At 41.8% G+C, this 4,784-nt stretch overlaps 1 pseudogene; it reads right to left on the bottom strand.

The window, feature by feature from the left end:
* The window catches only part of LOC111543923, a 37,877-nt pseudogene extending 35,338 nt beyond the window's left edge, over nt 1–2,539 (bottom strand).
* Between the last annotated feature and the right edge of the window lie 2,245 nt (nt 2,540–4,784).

Below are 4,784 nucleotides of genomic sequence, written 5' to 3'. Positions count from 1 at the left end.
AAGCACATTCCTTACAGCCCAGAATCCTTTCAACTTTAATTAGCACAACAATGTTTCTAACAAGGACAAGATTGGGGGTAGAGTCACAGATTAACAGCATCTCAAATATAGAGCCGAATGGAGTCTCTTAAACTTACTTCTATCTATAATAACACAGCAACAGGCTAACCTATTTTTTCCCTACAATTCTCCTGCCTCAGCCTCCCACGGAGCTGAGATTACAAGTGTGTTCCACCATTTCCAGCTAGTTTTTGTATTTTCAGTAGAGGCAGAGCTTCACCATGTTGGCCAGGCTGCTCTCGAACTCCTGACCTCAAATGATCCACCCACCTTCGCTTCCCAAATTGCTGGAATTATAGTAAGTGTGCCAATGCGCCCGTCCATGACTTCAAATCTTAAAGCCAATTTACCAAGCCTTACAGCCTCATAAGTAAAACATGAACATGAGGGCATGAAATAATGACTTCCTGTGTGTTTGGGAAGATACTAAGAACTATAGGACTGATAGTTCTCCTGTTTCAAGAGTTTCAATAATCCCAAAATATTTCAAAGATTTAAACATTTATCTGTATACAACTGTGTAAAACTGCATATGGAGGAGAAAGATCCAAATGGCACATGCCCAAATGCTAATAGGTGGTGTTTTAAAGGGAGAACCAACACATAGTGTTTGTCATGGTACTGTTGCAGTAGGTTTTTAAGAATTATCATCATGTGATCATCACCACTATCCAAAGAGGTAGTTACTACTCTATTACCATTACAGATGAGGAAACTGAGGCACAGTGATGATAAGTTAGATTTGAACCCAGGAAATTTGGCCCTAGGGCATATGCTCTTTAATCACTGCGCAATAATACCTTTATACTAAGGTACTAGGTAATATTTTTCTTCTTCTCTAGCTTGAGAAATTTTTTTCCTACAATTATAATGAATGAAGTTTATTTTATTTATTTTTTTATTTTTTTTTTTGAGACGGAGTCTTGCTCTGTCTCTCGGGCTGGAGTGCAGTGGCCGGATCTCAGCTCACTGCAAGCTCTGCCTCCCGGGTTCACGCCATTCTCCTGCCTCAGCCTCCGGAGTAGCTGGGACTACAGGCGCCCACCACCTCGCCCGGCTAGTTTTTTTTTTTTTTGTATTTTCAGTAGAGACGGGGTTTCACCCGGTTAGCCAGGATGGTCTCAATCTCCTGACCTCGTGATCCGCCCGTCTCGGCCTCCCAAAGTGCTGGGATTACAGGCTTGAGCCACCGCGCCCGGCCAGTTTATTTATTTATTTTATTAGTTTTTCTACACACCAAAGCTCATCTTATCCCTTCTTTAATAAGTGGGCTTTTGGCTTTACTTTTCTATGATAGTAAGTTAGACAGCAACTTTTAGCCACCCCCCACACAATGATTTATTTTAAAATAATTGTGGAAATTGGAAAGCAAACTCAATTTCAATGTTAACCAGAATCCTCTTCTAATATCCCTATTCCTCTCATGCCCTTGTTCCCATGTTTCCTTGTCATTACAGCTTCCCCCTTCCCTGACTATTAGTAACAGGTTTGGGATTTTACAGTGGATTTCCAAATGTGAGAGCTGACTGTGGAGAGGAAAGGGTCAGCCCCTAACCTGGCCTGGCCTTTGACTGAGAATGGCGGTCTGTTCCACTTGGCCTTGTTCTCATTTTGGCCATATGTCTCAAAGCTCTGTTCCTGAACGTCCACCTGCAGTTGCTTGCTGTCTGTAAAGCTGATACTCAGAGAGAGACAGAAAGGGTGTTACAAAGTCTCTGATTTTCTGGAAATACCCTCAATCTAACCAGAGCATGAGGAATGGCTTCTTTGAACTTTTGTGGGAAGAGAATATTGATCCAGGTATCATAAAGACTTTTCTCCATGTCTGCTATTGAAGTTTGCATCTCCACATATCTGTGACTCAGTTGAGAATAGGTAGTTTTAAGTTCCTTCAAGGCAGATAAGGTATATACTATTACCTCTTTCACCCCTGGCACAGTGCTTTGCAAATAGGTGCTCTTTAAAAAGTTTAAATTGAATCCTGAGCTGTTTCAACCAACAGTGATGTTACATGTTTGTAGAAGCTGATACTCGTTGCTGAGAAGGGAAAGACAGTTTCATGCCTAAACCAAGGTTTTAGTCTCTATTCCTCACTACACTCGCCCTGCAAACTTTATACCTTTGTGCCTCAGTTTTTCTGTCCTTGACAAATTGAGGGTAAAATGCCCACTTCTACCTTTCTGGGAGTGTAGTCAAGATAAAATTAAATTTGATAGAGAATAAATTCTGCAGTGTTTCATTTCACAGAGGAAAATGGACAATCATTTATCACTTTGGTGACCATGCCCCTATGGGACCTACTGTATTTCTGCAGGCGATTGGCCAGGGAGTAGGCAGTAGCTTTGGATGTCAGGAATTTCTCTGTGAGGTCTCAGAAGCTCTGTTTGCATTTTTCCAGTTCAGAGCGCAAGTACTGATTGGTTTCCAGGATGCTCATTTTTGCCTTTGGACCAAAACAAGTGTTGGGAGATACGGCCATGCTGAAGCTTATGGAGGAAGTAGAATCAGAGCCTAGGGAGAATAAACCCAAACAAATAATACATTAAAAACAAATTCATGGATTATGGTAATGGTTTCACTACTTGGGTAAATTACTAAAAATTATTGAACTGTACAATTATAATGGGTAAATTTTATAGTATGTAAATTACACCTCAATAAAGTTTCTTTACATTAAACAAACGATTTAAACGAGTCAAAAGAAAGCAGATCTGATTCATAACTTACTTTTGGGATAAACTTTGTCAGCATCCCACAACTCCGAGAATCCTTAGCCACAAAAACAAGGCACAAGTTGCCTGAGCTTAGAGTCTAAGGTACTGTCTGTGGTTCAGGCTCTGATAGAAATGCCAGAGGTAAGACCCAGTGCCAGGTAACAGTCTGGAGTCACAGTAACAGAATTAGAAGGTAGGGGTGTCATGGAATGTTAGGATCTCTGCCTTCCAGGTGTCTAGGCCATGTGGAAACACAAGGTCTCTTCTGAGGGTCACCACCAATGGAGACCACTCCCTCACCAGTCATTCTCAGTATTTGTATACCCTTGTGACAATACCACAGGCCTATCTCTTTCTAAAATTTAACCATATTTTCATTGTTTATTATTGCAAATGCATAGAAAACATCAAGGAATACATATTTCCCCAAGTTCTATCGTTGTCTTAAGGACTGTCATGAAGTCATTTTTTTCCTAATGAAAAACTTAACACTTTTAGATAGTCTTGTCGTCCTTCTTTGGTTCTCCAGTTTTCCACATCATTTATATTGTAAGAAAAAAAATCCTGAATATTCTGCTCAGAATGTGAATAATTTATTTATATGGATTTAGAGGCCAGGTACAGTGGTTCACACCTGTAATCCCACCACTTTGGGAGACCAAGGTGGTTGGATCAATTGAGCTCAGGCGTTTGAGACCAATCTGCGCAGCATTGTAAAACCTTGCCTCTACACAAAATCGTTAAAAATTAGCCAGGCATAGTGGCACATGCCTGTAGTCCCAGCTATCCGGGAGACTGAGATGGGAAGATCTCTTGGGTCCAGGAGTTTGCTGGTTCAGTGAACCAAGATCATACCACTGTACTCCATTCTGGATTACAAAGTGAGACCCTGTATCAAAGAATAAAAACAAAATAAGTAACAAAAAGATTTTGGTCAATGTCTTAATATACTTCTTGCTGCAAACCAATTTTATACTGGCATCTTTTCTCCCACTGGGGAAGCATGTTAGTTTCTTTTTTCTGTTTGTTTGTTTTGAGATGGAGTCCCGCTCTGTCACCCAGGCTGGAGTGCAGGGGCACGATCTCGCCTCATTGCAGGCTCCGCCTCCCGGGTTCACACCGTTCTCCTGCCTCAGCCTCCCAGGTAGCTGGGACTACAGGCGCCTGCCACCACGCCCAGCTAATTTTTTGTATTTTTAGTAGAGATGGGGTTTCACCATGTTAGCCAGGATGGTCTCGATCTCCTGACCTCATGATCCGCCCGCCTCGGCCTCCCAAAGTGCTGGAATTACAGGCGTGAGCCACCGCGCCCAGCCCCCATTTGTTTGTTTTTTATAGACAGAGTCTAGCTCTTCTGCTCAACCTGGAATGCAATGGTATGATCACAGCTCACTGCAGCCTCAAACTCCCAGGCTCAAGGGATCCTCCTGCCTCAGCCTCCTGAATAGCTGGGACTACAGGCACATGTCACCACCCTCAGCTATTTTGTGTGTGTGTGTGTGTGTGTATGTGTAGATGGGGTCTCACTATGTTGCCCAGGCTGGTCTCAAACTCCTGGGCCTAAGTTATTCTGACCCCTTGGCCTCTAAAAGTATTGGAATTACAGGTGTAACCCACAACACCTGGCCCATGTTGGATTTTCACTTAACTTGAGGAAATTTGATATTCATAACTTCTAACCCCAAACTCCTCTTCTATGTGTGGGTTGCTTTGTGTTATAATCTCTATATACATATTTTGTGCTTGTCACTTATGATTTTCATTCTAACTCCACAGGTTTTTTTTTCCAACTTGTCACAATCACTGAAATAATTTATGTACATCTCTTTAAATACATGTAGTGGCCACCTAATTTGGAATGACTTATACACTGTTACAATATGTTTGAAGCAGTTTTTATGGAACACTAATGATTTGCATTGAGCCAAAGCCATTGGCCTGAGGATATATTCTCAGACAGAGCATGGTAAAAATCAAGATCATGAGTCTCTGATGGTTGGTGGTGATCAA

Source organism: Piliocolobus tephrosceles, chromosome 1 (assembly GCF_002776525.5).
Source record: "Piliocolobus tephrosceles isolate RC106 chromosome 1, ASM277652v3, whole genome shotgun sequence".
Classification (NCBI taxonomy): domain Eukaryota; kingdom Metazoa; phylum Chordata; class Mammalia; order Primates; family Cercopithecidae; genus Piliocolobus; species Piliocolobus tephrosceles.
Note: the sequence above shows the minus strand (reverse complement) of the source record. Positions and strands in the feature narration are given on the sequence as shown.